At 32.2% G+C, this 18,241-nt stretch overlaps 1 long non-coding RNA gene across 1 annotated transcript; it reads right to left on the bottom strand.

The window, feature by feature from the left end:
- Positions 1-11,670: 11,670 nt before the first annotated feature.
- Positions 11,671-14,338, bottom strand: LOC128554991 (uncharacterized). The gene is made up of 4 exons (XR_008369751.1): positions 13,953-14,338; positions 13,451-13,554; positions 12,912-12,979; positions 11,671-11,843 (listed from the first exon to the last, which is right to left on the bottom strand). It is a non-coding gene; the product is annotated as an uncharacterized LOC128554991 (long non-coding RNA).
- Between the last annotated feature and the right edge of the window lie 3,903 nt (positions 14,339-18,241).

Consider the following 18,241-nt stretch of genomic DNA (forward strand, 5'->3'; position numbering starts at 1 on the left):
CACAGAAGGTAGACAAGAGCCCATCGCAAAGGTTCACACGTTTACTTTTCTTTTTGTTGTTTCCATGCTCTAATTGTCTGCCGGTATTTTTAGTCAAATAATTATATGAAGGCAATAATTGAAAACTGTAAGAATGCAATGTACAAGTCTTCGGCAAAATGTTGAGCAAGTTGCGCCATTATGAAATTATGTCGTTATATCATTTATATATGTTCCATTTAATACGGACAGCTAAAAACGAGAAGTACTACACTACAAATCAATAAACGAGCATATTTTTGAGGATTTCAGGAGTTCTGATATCATATTACTTTTGTTACGCTGCGCGTGTTACGTGTAATTTCTTTCGGGGAATATTTTTTTAGCTCAAAGTCAGTTTTTTATTATTTATTTGTTTCAAGTCCGCTTAAATTGAGGAAATCAGCAAAATCCAGATTCTGTTTCTTCTTTTATTCAGATTTCAACAACAATATATGGATATCCACATAATAACAATAATTTCTATAAACACAATTGAATTAATTAAAAAACTTTGTAATTATCTAGTCGGATATCTCGACATGAAACACAGAAGTATATGTCCTTCTTATTTCGTAGGTAAAGTTCTTCTAATTTCTGTTATCATTGACTTTTTATGATGTTCATGACAACAATAAAATCAACCAATAATACTGCAGGAAACCTACATGTCACCTAGCAACAAATCTCGCATACCGCGATACCTAGTGAGATTTCACGTGATTTCACGTGACCAGGGACCTCTGTCCTTGCGTGTCAAAAGATTATTATCTCATAAACAGATATTAAGATTATATAATAAAATGCAATAAGACCATTAACAGACGTATAATAGCAATTAGTTTGACACTGCAAAATTTTATCAATGTTTAGTAAGAAATAAAACGTTTTTATAATGACAGCATGTAAAATTCTTTTTGTTCTTTTAAAATTATTGACAAAGTTCGAGTTTTTACATATACAACCAATTTTAAACATTTCTAAAACAAATTATTTGAAAGTTTTAAACACTAATGTCACCGCATGACACTTTCTCTTATTGTATTAAAAATGAATTGTCGAATTTTGTAACATTTGTGGATTATAAACCCGAAAATTATCTTAAATAAATTCGAAATAGTATGTCGTTCTTAAATCTTTATATACACTACCTGAGGATGTTCATTATTGCTATAAATTTATCAATTTTTGAAGAAGCTGGAGTATCATTTCTTTCCGGTAGATCTAAGCGGTGTCTATTCACGTATTATAATAAGATGATAGTGTCTCATATGATGTAACAAAAGTATTATACAAAGTCGTCTGTATGTAATACCAGGAAATCACGTTCTCGTTTTGATCTCGCTGGCGGTGCTGTGTGAACTTATATCATAGTCCTTTGTCTTGTATTCTACGCTTTAGAATAAATTTAAAATGCTTGAGAAGGTCATTTGTAATTCGACATACCGTATCAGTATTATATATGTATTAAACTAGTATAAATATATATCAAATTGTCACTTGTATTTCTGTATAGAAAAGCGTACGCATTTTAAAATATTTGAATAATGTACTATTTTGTCATGCAGCACGTATGAAAAAACAACATAAATAAACTATTTGACTTTAATTATCTAATTATTAATAAGGACGAAGTGCAACAGGCTAAAACATTTTTTCAGCTAAGCAACTTTATCACCATGAATGAGTTGTCATATTGGATGCATTCTTTTTTTCTCCGTAACAAATTTCAGGTCCATTTATCTTCTTTTTGAAAGAGTTTATTAGAAACGGTGTAAATAGCGCATTGTAATGATTAAAATGTTCGAGCCTTGTACCGGGCCTAAAAAATGCGTTTTCATTTTCTTTTCGTTTTTTTTTTCGAATAAATAAGTTTTGAAAGCTATGATTCGAGAATGTATGACTGCAATCAAGGACGTTAATAAATACGCCAATTTATGTCTTTGCGATTTTGTTATATCCCACAAAGTAATAAAAAGGTGTCGTTCTAAAAACCAAACTAATTCCTTTATTAACCTTTTAACATAGTCATGAACATTATAGTGTGATCGAATCTAGCCATATAGTTAGTATAATGTTGGAAAACGGCGTTCAGTTCCAAACAATGATGTGATAAATATTTTGCAGTAAATATGGCATGCTTTTTACACATAGATAACTATCTAATAAATCGTATTTTCCCTTTTGTTTAGTAAATTAACATAAATGAAATATTCAATATACATTACACAATTTGCATACACTGTGAAGTCAGCCCCTGCCATGATCAGTGGGCCAAAACCGTCTCTAACTTGTCATTGGTCAAATGTTTAAAGGGGGGGTAACTAACCCCTAGTATCTTATAAAAATATTGATTTCTATCGTGGGCGGCTTAAGAGCTACCAATATTTATCGATTTGCGCATAATTTATCAGATATTAGAGGTACCGATATAGTTTCAGTTGTCATAGTTTTAATCGCTGTCTTTTTTAATTAGATCAATCTTATGGATATATTTCTGTTTAGAAATATTTTATGGTTTTTATATCCGTTATATACGTTATAAATGTTGTAGTAACGAAAATTCATAATTTATGTATTAAGTTAACTTCTATGTTCTCTTTTAACATTTTTAATAATAATAGTAACTAATATTACTAGTAGTAGTAGGAGTAGAAGTAGTAGTAATAATGATAATATAATAATAATAATTATTATTATTATTATTATTATCATCATCATCATAATATCTTTATTTATAGATGGTAGCACATGAAGATATAAATAAGTACAAAGTACAAATCATACATCTTATTTTTATATATGGACGTCTGAATAGTGAAAACAACCCAATACAATTTATATGTCACATAACCTAATTAAAATCACATTCATTCTTAGATAAATACCGCTTAAACTAGATATTGACTTTAAGTATCCATTGATGCAATTTGCATTTATGCAATCAATAAGTCATGCATAATTATATGATAATGGCCTAAGTATAATTCAGCTGATATTAACATAGTGATTCTTTAGACGGTCAATGTAAAATATACTTTTCATATCTATTTTCTAATGTTGGAGTACATTACATTTGATATCTAATTCAGAATGCGTATTTTTGTTTTACATGGTTTTCAGAAATGATCTTAAAGTTGCACATCGAAATGTCCGCATGGTACTGCCTACTGTTACCAGACTCTCAAGATTCCGGACGACAACGATTTTTTTTCATTTTAAAATGTGATTCAAATGCAAGTTCAAAGGAGCGAAGCCACTGGGATTTCTACGGACTAATACACTATCAGTAAAGTCAGTGTTTTAAAAACATATCAATACATTTTTTTATACGTATCATTTTGGTATGTAGAGAGTCATATAGGAAAATAAAAATGTCTGTGTCTATTCGCTGAACTATTAAGAAAGAAAAAACATGTAAAATGACAGGTTTATATACAACTGATGTGACGATAGTTTGGCATTTCAGATAATGAAATAAACTGCTATGGTATTGATGTAAAGGGTAGCTGTAAACGTTAATTTACTTTTTATAGCTTGAAAATTAAGAATATATTTATTGATTATCGATCTGCAGTTACAGAAGTATCACTCAAAATGAACAAGACGTACTACCACAAATGCTGGGAATCAAATACTGACACTAAAACGTTAAGGAAAGACTCATTTTATAGGATGCTTTCCAGGTCCGGTTCCACAAAAATTAAGGGCACCAGCATATCAATGGCGGGATATGAAAGAGTACCCCAACGGCCAACTCCCACCTGAATTTATTTGAAATTAATGTATTGGACCCCTAATAGTTTGTTTTGTTTTATTCATTTTTATTTGTTTACGCTGCGCTGCGTAGTTATGACTGTTTCCAGTCAATCGTAGGCCCAGCGAGATTTGAATTTTGAGACCCATTGCCAGATACAGGTCTGTTCCTGGATTGATTCCAAAGACTTGGATTCATATGACGTAAATAAAGGGGACCTTACTTCAAGACCCGGGTGTTAGTTTTGGAGCATGTCTGGGTCTTGGCTCGAGTATTTATTGCTTTTTTTTAATGTTTTAACTGTTATATCTCCCTGAATTGTGTCTAAATTGCCAAAATAATAAATAGATTATGAGATATATAATTAAATTTATAATTTTTTTTCATCCAGGGTAAGAGCCGCGATTACCTTTCTTACACTCCTGAAACGCCTGAGAAAAACTGCCACTGACCATGAACTACATCTTTACTCTACTGCTTTATTTTATTAACCACCAAACTTTAAAAACTTTAAAACAAATCTAAAAACCATTTATATACGTCCGATTGTTGTCAGTACACGGTTATTTTATAGATTACACGCCGCGCCCACTGGCACCAGATCATAAAGAAAATGCCTCCGTACGTGTTATACCCTACCCCTAGGTATTCTATAAGAATCATGGTCATGAACGAGAAAGTGCACTAACCCGTTTCAATCGAACATTTCTCAACTTAAACGCGCATTTCGGTGAATGGGTACCTAGTATATTGAACAAGCGATAATTTATCTTCCATCGTGCACCAGTCACATTGTCTCAATATTCCATATTTCTGAGATTATCAACGTATTTTATGCTTTCGTCAACGTTACAGAAAAAACTTGCTTGAACTTCCCTAATGAACATCCGGTCTAGAGGTCACGGCAGTGCGCCAAACACAAAAAACAGATTTTAAAAAAAATCACAATTTTACACTTATAATAAACTCGAAATGATGAATGAAATTCATCTCGTATATGATCTTTAATTTGAAATCGTACATTGGTCTGCATCTGTTTTGTATATTTTATTCATTTTGCACATTTTGCTGCATTTTCACATTTTAGCGAACACGTGTAGTAAAATGACGATTGACATACTTTTTCACAACAGCCAATCAGAATGGTTTTGTAATCTAGAACGGAAATTTACCAGGGAAGTTCAAGCAAGTTTTTTGTGTAATGTTGAAATTACTATAAACTACGCGTTGTTTTTCTAAGATAAGATGTATTGAAAAAATGTGACCGGTACACAATGGAAGATAAATTACCGCTTGTTTGATATCCATAGTACACATTTACCACACTGCGTGTTTTAGGTATGAAATGCGTGATTGAAACAAGTTAGTTATATTTTCCGTTCACGACCATGGGTCTTATAGAATACCTAGGGTAGGGTATAAAAACGTATGGAGGCATTTTCTTTATGATCTGGTGCCAGTGGCCGCGCCTACTGCATAATTGTGTCATATCGATAAATATGCTTACTCTATACTGTACTTTACCGATACCATTTTAGTCTATGTTTTTAAATTACTGTCATTTTGTCATTTTTTAATGCTTTTCAGATCTGTTTTTTTTTTTGCACTTTCTAGACTAAAGTCTAAATTTAATGATTATATCGATATTCATTATTTTACTTATTGTATAGAGAAGATATTTACGATCGCGCTGTATGAAATGTTACTGTAGATTTTTATCAAAATTCAACCGTTTCTATTTTGATTTGCTTATTCTAATTACATTATCTTACTAACAATGCTCTAGTATTTTAGCTATATATGCTCGTTAGCGATACTGAAAATTTGAAGAAAAACTATCGGTTAATAAATGTTTTACACTCGGATCCTGTGTACATGACGCCTAAATTACGCGTGAAATATTTTTACCTAAAATCTACCCGTGGTCACATGACCTGACAATCACTTCGGCTTGGTCACGTGTCAAAAATGTTTTTGATAAATCAAAATATCTATTTTCGGGTAATGGGATTTTACCATTGCAGACAAAAGTGAGGTATAATAGGGGATGAAAATCGCCGAGACGGTAACGTCCGTATATAATTATTCATCTGTGTTGTAGCAACCACAGCTGATTTTTAACATTCATTTTATAACTATAAAAACCAAATCATATTGTATATCTCTTCATTTCTTGCACAGAACACCTTAGTAGTGTTGTCTGCATATACTGAGGCAATTTTTCGATGTTTTCCCCGGGTTCCGGTTTATGTACACTGCGCAGACTGGTTGTCTGCATGAACATCCAAGCACCCAGAATCAGTCACAGAAATTCGTAAACCGCGCCAAAATGCAAAGTATAATATTTGCTGTAAGAGGTATGATGACACTAAATGTAAACTCGTGTTTTTAGCTAAGTTTCACGTTCTTGAGCGTTGAAATTTTTTTGTAAGTGGATATATAAAAGATAAATCCCCATGCTAGGCGGTGTCTTAATTCATATTAATATCACTTGCCTCTCGCAACCTTCACGTTCATTACCTTATGATAGTGTTATCCGAGTGTTGTTAGAAGAGATTAATACTCACTCATTGAATATATACATGCATAAAATGTACACTACAAAGTTAGCTTAAACAGAAAACCCCAACCTTATTCACAGTAGACTATATATCAGGATGTTACATTCGTACCTTTGTTAGACGGGTAATGGCTCGTTTCCATTCTACACTGTCTCGAAGGTTGGGAAGGAGCTATCTTACGAAAACAGCAGATATCTTACGAAAACAGGGTGACATGTTAGATCATTTTTTTTGCCTTTCATGTTAACTGATATTATTTATATAGCTTATTGACGTCATAATATGCCAGTGCTATGTGACGTCACCAAAGTGCACGCTATTTAGACAAGGTTTTCCCTAGGTAAAGACAGGAATAGAATCTATCTATCCCGGCACGTTTTTTCGAACAAATGTATACTTTCCCTGCTAGGAAGGGCAAGAATATAAGAATCTTACATGCCCATCTGTGTAAGACGGGGTTTCCCCTACCCGAGGACAGTGTTGAAATGGAAAACCAAGCGTTAGCGGGGTTTTTTATCCAAGCTGTCCAGAGGGTTGGGGAAACAGCTGCTTATACAGGCAACAGTTTAGATCATTTTTCTTGCCTATCACGTTCAAAATAGATCGTGGAGACAAGTGGATTTGGATATTTTCTGATAGCTTTCATTTATATAGTTTTGTGACGTCACAATAGTGCCAGTACTATGTGACGTCACCCTAGTGCACGCTATTTCAGACAAGATTTTTCCCTATGGAAAGACAGGAATGTCTGTCCCCGGCGCGTACCCGGACAAATGTATACTTTCCCTTCTAGGTAGGCAAGAACACAATTCTATGCGTGCGTACTTACCGTGGTATGTTTAAGATATGTATTTATTTTGTTGATAATAAGCATCGTCAACAGGAGAAAAAAAACGCAGATATTCATGCGTATTTATTAAAATTGAATGACGTTGAGGTAGAGTGTATTCATTTACTAGATTTTTGCGCTTTATGCCAGAATATCGTTAGCGCATGTTCATTTTGTTTTATAACATCTTCAGAATCCCTCGGAAGCAGAAAAAACATGTGATAAGAATAATCTTCCCGCATAGATTTTATTAAACTCATAAAATGCTTGGCAGACCTTCTCATCTTATCATTTTATTCAACTCGTGCAATAAAGTCATGTGACAGGACACTCATGTAATGTCCTCTACCCTTGTATATAATTGCACGGGGTATTTTGAAATGTGCGCACACGCAAAGCAGATTTCGACCTAGATTGTACACTAAAGTTATGTATGGGCAGTCTGTTAACTCAGTCATCCTCTCCTGTCGCAAGACAGACTGACGAAATATGATATATATGACCTGTATTTCTGGCTCATATGCCTATGTCTTCAACTTCCTTTCAATTTTTGCTAGTTTTTGTAACTACTTTTATGAATACAATGAGTGCACGGATGCTACATACAGAAAAATACGCGTGTGCATATACATGTTCCATAATAGGCGTTTAATTTTATGCATGCACGCTTTATTCTGAGTGCTTGTATACTTACAAATATGCATGCACATATGAACGTGCACTAGTAAATTAATATATAAGTAGCTACATATTTGCAACTACACATACATTTTTATTGATGTTTTGACGTCGTGTGAATGAAATGAAATAAAGCCAAAAAATAAACCAGTGTAATGCAGTTCATTTTATTCAACTCGTGCAATAAAGTCATGTGACAGGACACTCATGTAATGTCCTCTACATTGTATATAATTGCACGTGTATTTTGAAATGTGCGCACACGCAAAGCAGATTTCGACCTAGATTGTACACTAAAGTTATGTATGGGCAGTCTGTTAACTCAGTCATCCTCTCCTGTCGCAAGACAGACTGACGAAATATGATATATATGACCTGTATTTCTGGCTCATATGCCTATGTCTTCAACTTCCTTTCAATTTTTGCTAGTTTTTGTAACTACTTTTATGAATACAATGAGTGCACGGATGCTACATACAGAAAAATACGCGTGTGCATATACATGTTCCATAATAGGCGTTTAATTTTATGCATGCACGCTTTATTCTGAGTGCTTGTATACTTACAAATATGCATGCACATATGAACGTGCACTAGTAAATTAATATATAAGTAGCTACATATTTGCAACTACACATACATTTTTATTGATGTTTTGACGTCGTGTGAATGAAATGAAATAAAGCCAAAAAATAAACCAGTGTAATGCAGTTCTGAGGTTACCGTCGTTTTACTTCGGATTTACTTGGTCGCTCGTAGATATTCTAGCATAAAACTGCTGTTCTAGTCACTTTTCGGGGATGTTTTAAGAAGAGATTCACGTGCTGTTATAAAACAGTCTAATATATGCACGTTCCGTGTAAAGCGCTAAGTATTACGCCCATAACGGATTATAAATTCAATGGAAATAACGTCAGCGTGAAGAAACAACAGATATCCCTGCGCATTTCATTGAAATTAAATGAGGTTGAGGTAGAGTTTATATATTAATTCTGCATTCGTTTATGTACTTTATGCTTAAATAGTTTTAAGTCATGTCCATTTCGTGTAATAACATACATGTATTTAGAACTCCTCCGGATTCTGCATATGTTGTTACACGAAAAACATGCGTTATCCCTACAAAGAAAGAAGAAGTTTTATGTTTCAGCATAACAAATCTTGCATGTGATAAAAATTCTTTCTATAGAGCCTTTCATTTTATTATTTTATTCAAATTGTGTAATTAAGGGTGCTATACTTACCTGAATACATGTTTTACACTTAAAATGACATTAACCAATACTTGTCGCAGTAATTTAGACTGAACGCCGAACATCATGCCTTTATTGTAGGTATGTGTTCGAATATATACGTACTAACTGAGATATAATTGCTTATACTCTAAAAATCATCATGGGTTCGAACCTACACGTTATGCACTGTGCAGTGTTAACAGATTTTCTAAAGTGAATCATCAGCCGAGATGCTCCGACTACCAGATCAATCTTAGTATATGAACTCGCCCAAAAGGTCATTTTGAAGGTGAAAGTGTATTTTTACCCCAGTAGAAAATCTTTAAGCGTCAACGATTTGTTTTATTTAGCGAGCCTAAAAAGGGATTAAATTTATAACACTTCCGCTTTTAGACACAATGTCTTTAATCAAATCGTCGTGGAGAAGATAGTGCGGATGGCGCCTCGCCCGAGGACCGATTTCACACGACCACGCGATCTGTAGATCTGCGCTGTCCCTTTCGAACTAAGCAGGCTGGCTACATTTTTTTTGCATAACTCTTCCCTAGGGAAAAATTCATACAGAAAACATTCTCTATTGGAATGCATTCCCATGGGAAACGCTTCCCTTGGGAACAGTTTCCTACAGGAAAGTATTCCCATGGGAAACTTTTCTCAAGGGAACAATTTCCTATGGGATTCCCAAAGGAATTCTTTCCCATGGGAAATCTAAATTATCTTTTATTTAAACAAATAAACTAGCCAGTGCCATAAAAAGTATTTTTATAAACAGCTATGATGTTTTTCTAATAGTTTATATGAAAATAAAAAATAAGGTTTTCCCATGGGAAATTCCGATGGGAAAGATTTCCCAAATGTTTCCCATGGGAAAGCAATTTTCCCATGGGAAATGACCGTTTCCCATAGGAAATCGGCCATTTCCCATGGGAAACAGAATGTTATAATAGCAATATTTATTAAAATAATAAGATTGGAATGATGAAAGTTGTTGGCTGCTAAAAGGTAGATATGGGTTATCATTCAGTAGACATTGTAACTAAAAAATTAAAACCGGAATTTTTAACATTTTGACTCCAAATATATATTGCTAAGTGCATCAGATAATATATATACAATATTAGAATGCAGTGTGTTGTTTTTTTAAAAGAGATATTTACTCCAAAAAATTTAGTCCCATAGCATTTTTTGGAAATAGGATAGACAACTCCTGAATGACTAATCTCATCAAATTTGCTGATATAAAAATAAATTTAGGTTTTTTTCCCGGGGATACCCTCATTAAAGTCTGTTTCTTCATTTCATTCAGACATGGAATGTAAACAAATACAGGAACAATTTAACAGTACAAGGACATCAAACAACCAATTTATTTTCCTTCAGGACAGGTACACATGTTGGGTCATACTTGTAGTTAATAAACCAAAATGTAAAACAATTAATTAGCTCAATCAAAGAAATGAAGACTAATAACTTCACAGTATTTTATTACCTCCCTTCATTACATTTATCATCTACATTCTACATATTTTTTATGGAATTACCTCCCTTTATCTCAAATAAGCTTTCTTATATTGCAATTTAATCAGTCAGTATTTTTACCTTAATTTTCAGACAAATAAATTTATATTTTTTTAATCCATGGTAAGATGAAAAGCATAAATTATATTAAAGAATACCATAAAAGCATTTATCACACATGAATGCAAGGTATACACAACAAATAATTTTGAGCCTTATTGCCAATGACAATGTTGAAAAATATTAAAGCTCAGATGGCATAACAGTGAGATAAAATCTTTTTAAGTTAAGTTAATAATTCCCATATTAACTTATGACTACAAAAATTTAAAGTATGTTGTTATTCCCATTTCAGTCCAACATATCTAAAGAAGTAAATACTACAAAGACTGTATATCAAATTTTTGAAAATAAAATTCCACTAACATATTTTGTTTTTATTTCTTTTATCTTGATTATGTAGTATACTTATCGAGAATGATGAGATATTTTGAAATGTATATTTCTTTATTCTCCTGGATGGAAAAAAATAAAATATATAAACAAAACAACCATTTATACCAACCAAATTGTAAAATACTTAAGTTTCTTTGATGTTAGTAATTATATGTTGAGACATGAAAACAACATAAAATATCAACATAAAATATAACTAAAAAGTTGTGGAACATCATATGTAGATTAGATTAGACTGTATTATACAAATATTTATATGAAAATATGTGACAACTCTGGTTAAATAGAATATTAGTTAACTCATGGTAAAATGTTGAACTGCTTTAACATTAATCTACAAGTGATGAATGAATTCATCTTACCATAACTTTGACATTTAATGTATTATTAAGAAAACTATAACATATAAGAAATGACACACAGACAGTATAAGTTGCTGAATGACTGGGTCAGTCTCCACCACAAATACTATAAAACTTAAAATGTCCAATTAAATGTGTTTCTTTAAATTAGATTGATCACATTTTAACACTTCTATGAATGCAATTGTTAAATGCTTGCTTCTTACATGCATGCAATAATGGAAATAAAAATGATTTAACAATATATGTATACAGTCTTGTCATGAAAAACATTCTGTACAGATGATAATACATAGAAAAGTCAACATATTTATTATATGGGTCCATCTCAGTTTACAGCTGGTGCAGGGCTGTCTTGCACTTGAATATACATCTTGCAGCACAATTGGGGTAAATTCCATTTCACATGACAACACACTTGTAGCACTTCTGGAAATACAAATTTAAAACTTTATATTACATAAAGAGAATAAAACATGATAGTTTTTAAAACAATTATAACATCATTTTAGACATTTGCAGATATTCTAATCTTAGAAATATATTATCAAGCAGCAAGTCAGGTAACTCTACAAATTGACATTTTGTCTAATTTCAACTTGTCTAAAGTCTATACTTAGATCCACTAAATGACAAGTTATTTAATAGGACTGTCTGAAAAGATTGCATATTTTATAACATTCAATGAATATATTCAATAACATGGTGAAAAAAAATAAACAGATAAATCTGATGATGTTCATCTATGATCTCACCTAAAAGCTCCAACAACAACCTTCAACCTCTGATTAGTATATGATGTAAAAAATGATAAACTACCTAAAGTGTTTTTTTATTAGCATGCAAAAACAATGAACTTGAGAACTGCCAAAACTTCACCTTATGAGTAAATATGTTCACTTTTTCCCCTTGTTGAAAGTGTTGTTTTTCCTAAAGCAAATTTGAAATCATAGATATTATAAGTACAATGCAATCTCTGTAGAGCAACACACTGTGGGATATACAAATATTTTAGTTATTTTGAGGTTGTTGTTCTGGAGAAGTAAATTTGATAGTTATATTTCAGCTTAGGGAAATTCTCATGATGTTGTTATAGAGAGGTTTTTGCTTCAGAGTGAGCTACTCTGGAGAGGTTGTACTGTCAAAATTGCTTCAAACTTCATCTCCTTCAACTGAGCTAAAATGAAGAAAAACAACAAAGGATTTTCCAAATTTAGAATTTCCTTGTTTACAATTTGACATTTAATGTTAGGCAACTATGCAGACATATTTTTATGTGACACAATGCCGCCTTTAACTATCTTATTCCAATGAACAAATTGTCAGTCTTGACAAAATCATGTGAAAAAAAGATCACAGTAAAAAAAATTAATCCTAATCATTTTATATATATTGCAAAATCAGCTTTACAGAACTCATAAGTGACAAAAAATTAAATTCAAATATTGCCTTTGTGATGTGCAGCATTGGCCATGTCTTTTCATCACAACAGTTTACCTTATTTATATCTGTTACTTTTGTCATAACTTTTATGTCCCTTCTGCACTAACAATTGTCTTCAAGTTCTGAAATATTGTAAAACATTAATTCACACACATTCTAGGAAATCAACATAAAATCAGTGTCAAAGCATTTGAATATAATTGTTTTAATTATCTTAATACAAAGATACAAATGTACTTCATGTTTTTGCTGACTGATACAATATACTGAAATTTGTATTTCAATATTTATTATCAAAGTACATGTTCATTCTATTTTTGAAATGTTGACATTACAAAGCTATCACACATTTATTACTAAACCATATCTATATCATTATTTTTAATGGGTATATGTACTTAGTAAATTGAGGGATACACAAAGCTACAGGGAAAAAAATTTTATGCCAGGCTGACATAAAGTCCAGAAGGCTCACATTTTGTCAGGAATGTCAGTCTTATAGCTGTCTTGTACAGTTATTTCAGGAGCAAGAATGTAGCCATACAGCATATAAATGCTTTGAGACCTTTGTTTAACATACAAAAGCATAATACCTCCTGCATTTTTCATAATGGTAACATCTTCTTGGACTGCCACAGGGTAAGACAGGTCAAACAACTGTACATTTACATACTCAAACAACTTTTCCCTACCAAAACTGAAAATGAAAATTATACAACATTTTTTTTCCTTTATTTTGTACAAAAATATGACCAATGCATTTAATACAGACTTTTTACATTTATTAATCTAAAAAATATTAAAATTAATAAAATATCTCATAACTCATTGTATGATTAAAATTATAATCATTAATAAACTATATCAAAAAATGAACCTGAAGTGTTCTAATTTATAAAGCTGCAATTAACATTGAAAAAAATGCAACTATTGTATACAATGTATATTAAAAAAATTATCATGAACCTGATTATAAAACAGTCTCAGTTTAAATGTAATAACACATGTCTGTCAGAAAATCAATGTATGTTGTACTTTAATGATATCATCATGACATGAATGCCATCAATAAACTTCATATATAACAAACTATACCACTATGTCAGCCTCTTTCTTGTTATTTCTACAGCTTCCAAAGACAGACTGCAACTACATGTATCAGGCACTGTAAGTAAAACATACAAATAATCATTACACAAGAGAATTTTTTCATGTTAAATAAAGGGAGTTAATTAAATGCAATCTGAGAATTTTTGCTAAACATAAAGGGAAGTAATTATCAATAAAATGAATGAAGAAAAATGCATATATAAGGGAGGTAATTTAGAAAATAACAACAACTTCAAATGTCAGTATAATGATAGTTGACATTGACAATGACCTAAATCAAGTATGCAAAACATAAGAAACAGCAAGCACTTGAAAAATGCATTATATTTCCTTGCAATATCAAGAATATTTGACTGTATGTAAAAGGGTTCTCTACATGCTGTTATACTGAAAAAAACTTTAGTTCTAAATATAGCTTAGATCTATTTAAAATCTTCAAAAAAAGGAAGTCCCAAATTTCCACAGCTATTCACAGGCTGAAAATTTTAGGTACTAATATCAGCAAAGAGGTTGATATCTATACTTTTTAATAACTATCGTCAAAGGTAGGGGAAATCTTACTGGAAAGGCATAAACTTCTGATCTAGTCATTTCAACACATTTTCAGCTCATTTGCATATAAGAAGAAATTTACAGAATTCCCCCTGTTCCTCTTCATTTTCAAAAAAATCTGTAAGATGGATATAAACCAAAACATTCTTCTATGTGTCAGCTATCAGATATATATTTCAACAAAAACTGTCAACTTACCTTGTTTTTAGACGACAAAATTCCATGGCAACTTTCGCTTCCCCGCAAAACTGATCCGGTGCACACATAAAAAATTCTCAACTGTGATTTTCAAAATAATACAGTCAGACCACAATTATTTCCCTTGAAAATAAAATGCTCTAGTTAAATGCCTACATTCAGTGCGATTTTTAAGTTCAAAGCCTTTGTAGCAGTACTTGACGTTTTTGCCAATTATTGTCCGTGGCAAATTAAAATTGGCGGCCATTTTAATATACAAGGCTATCCGCCTGAAACTGTGTTGGACTAATGATTTTGAAAGAGGCGTGATAGTAATCTGTTTGATCATTACAGGATGAAAGTATGTACTAAGTGTTTTTCATAAAACTAGTACTAACTATTGATACTTCAAGAAATTCTATAAAGAAACATAGGAACAACAAAAAATGCAGACTTGGTTTGATTAAGATTGTTGCTGGGTTAATCCTTTAAAGCATTCATCTTGAACGGCGTACAAATAATCTAAACATGTGCTGTTGTAATTTCAGGATTATGCGAGCGTGAAGAAGTACTGTCATAACTACTCGTATGTTCAAAATTCAAGCAACATTAAAGTTTGAAAATCGATATTAGTTTATTGTAAATATTAAGCTTTTTATTCATTCCAATAGCATGAAAATGATGCTGTTCATATATCAGCCAAAATTCTTGACATTTAAGCTTACAAAACAGGGAACCGCTCTTCAAGTGTTTGGCGTCTTAACCTGACTTCCACAAATGCGTAATTAATTGTGTACGATTTAACTATAGAGCTAGGACTGGTTCTATAAATGTCATATCTGTAAATTCAATAGTATATCCAATCCCATAAGCATAATTATGACTTTGAATTAATGGTAAAAGCACGTTTTAACATCTTTAGAATCATTAGGGATTGGTTGGTGATAGGACTCGGTAGAGCTAGCGTACCACTATATCACTATGGAATCTGTTATATAATGAAACAAACATGCGATAAAGTTATTCCAGTCTCAAATGCTTGAAAATAAATGTGTCCATCAAAACCAGTAATTTTCATTTAATGTGCGGGTATGTCAGGTATGTTTGATTACGTTGATGTTATTTCCTTTTAACATATCCATTCTTTGGTCATAAAACGTTTACCTTTAGCAACGGAAGACGCATATGTAAAAAGGTGTATTTACAACACGTAAGTGTCAGAATCTCCCTATTAAAACGCTTTTAAAAGTTTCTTGTAAAAATACCCTCCGAAAACGAGGGAAACAACTGCTTTATGCTATAATGAGCTAAAATGACTTCAAAGATATATAATAGAAATCAACGAAACCAATAATAGCCACTCTATATCAAGATTTATGCGTTTAAGCTTGACATATTCACATGTATCTATTGTTTTGAATTTCTTACTCCTGCACATCTTATCCTGCACGAAGTTCTTTTCACGCATGGTATATCTTTTACTTACAATCGACCCATTACATTTTATTATTTTGATTAGCTGAAACATCATCTTTGTCAGTAATCATGATAATAACGAAAGATTTATTTAAAATGACTTCATTATTTCCTGAATGTACCTAAGTGTCACTCTTACAAAAATCTGAATGTTACGATCCGATTAAATATCTAATTTCAGTTTTCAACTTTCTGAAAAGGTAGAGAAAGTGTATAAACAAGGTAAAATATTTTGAGTCGAAACATGAATAGCGTGCTGAATTTTAAGAACATAATACAAATATTGCAAATAAGGCAACATCCCGTTTTTAATTTTATATTTGGTTACAGGTGCATTTTATACTTATATCCTAGTAATAACAAATAATGCCATCAGAAGTTAAATGTTCCTCATATATTGGAAGACTTAATGTAGATATGACAAATAAATCAGTTAATTCAATGGATATTCCTACTTCCTCTTCAAAACTGGTGCTCCCACATCTGTCACTGTACTTGCTTTCATGACTGTCAAATATGTTTGCAACACAAACTTTTAGGAACCTTTCTTGTATTTTTCACTAAGTGAAGGGTAATTACTCTGGTCTACCGTATGAATTTCCAAAGAGAACACCAGGTGCACAACTTCAACTGCTATAAAACAATCCTCTAATATTTTATTAGTCTAGGTCCAGTACATTTTGGATACATGGGGCACATACAACAATCCTCTAAATTTTTATTTGACTACATCAAGACGCCATAACTCTGGTCATGCAATGTGAAACAGAAAAAACTCAGCTGCACAATTCACATTTCTGGATAATATTTCTACATGGTTTCATGACTCTTGGTAAAATAGTTTTAAGGTATAGGCAACACAAATACTTTATGTCTATTTTCACTTAGTCAGGGACCATAACTCCAGCCCCCCCTCCCCCCCCCCCCCCACAAAGAAATAAAACTCACCTGCACAACTTCACGTGCAATAAAAAAATATCATCTAAGGTTTAATGAATCTAAGTCAAATTTCTTTTTGAGAGAAATGGAAAGAGGTCAGTAATTCGGTCGAAAATTTGCTTCCGTACGTGAACAAAGAAGTCCATTATAAATACAGTCGAGACTGTTTTAAGAGACCGACTTTGGGAAGCAGCAAAAAGGTCACATATGACAGGGAGTCTCTTTAAAACAGTCTCACTCAACTGGCTGATGCTGGTTTCATATATACAGATATCTGCTTGATTTTTCATGAATATTGGATACTTATATAAGGCCTCTTTTAGATACGAGTAAAAAATGTTTAAATCCCTATTTCTTTACTTACATTTTGATAAAATAAACATTTAAAATAGTTTGCATAATTCATTGATGTTGATAAAACAAATTTAACTTCATGATCTAGCAAGAGAATTAAAAAGGCGAGTGCGATTTAGTATTTGGGATTGTAAAATAAAAATGTTCCATTAGTTGAACTATTTACACACTGAGGTTATCTTTTTTTTTTGTGTTTTAATGGTCCCATTGTATTTATTCTTTTATTGACTGCATCTTAAAACCATTTTTTACTTCGTCGTTTTAAATATCGCCTTCTTTTTGATCCACGGGGAACATTGTTAATGTATGCCCCGACTCCAAATTTCCCTTCAGCGACTTTATACTCGGGTTTTCCCCCAATCGAGCAATTCTAGTTTCCTTTAACCCCCTGTTCTAATGTCAAAACAGTTATTTTTTTTCCTGTTTTTCATTGGCCCCTTTTTTAACAAATAAGTTTTTTCGCCTCAAAAAAACTTCAAAGCGAGTTAACGAACGGTAAAACGTCATGTAAAATCTTGCGAGGGAGCATCTCAAAGTCGCTGAAATGGTCTAATAATCGATTCCGGAGCCTAAATTTCACAGTCGCTTGTCGCGTAAGGCAGGAGGTTGCTTTAAATTTAGACTATTTTAAAATAAATTGTGTCCGAGCATAAAATAGGGTCGCATATAACAGGGAGTCGCTAAATTCAGGGGGTCGTTTAGGCAGTCTTTGACTGTAGATCCTATTTTTTCCCATTTTACGCCAAATTCATGGATTCAGATGTTTTCTCTGCTAG

This window comes from Mercenaria mercenaria, unplaced genomic scaffold (assembly GCF_021730395.1).
Source record: "Mercenaria mercenaria strain notata unplaced genomic scaffold, MADL_Memer_1 contig_924, whole genome shotgun sequence".
NCBI classification, from domain to species: domain Eukaryota; kingdom Metazoa; phylum Mollusca; class Bivalvia; order Venerida; family Veneridae; genus Mercenaria; species Mercenaria mercenaria.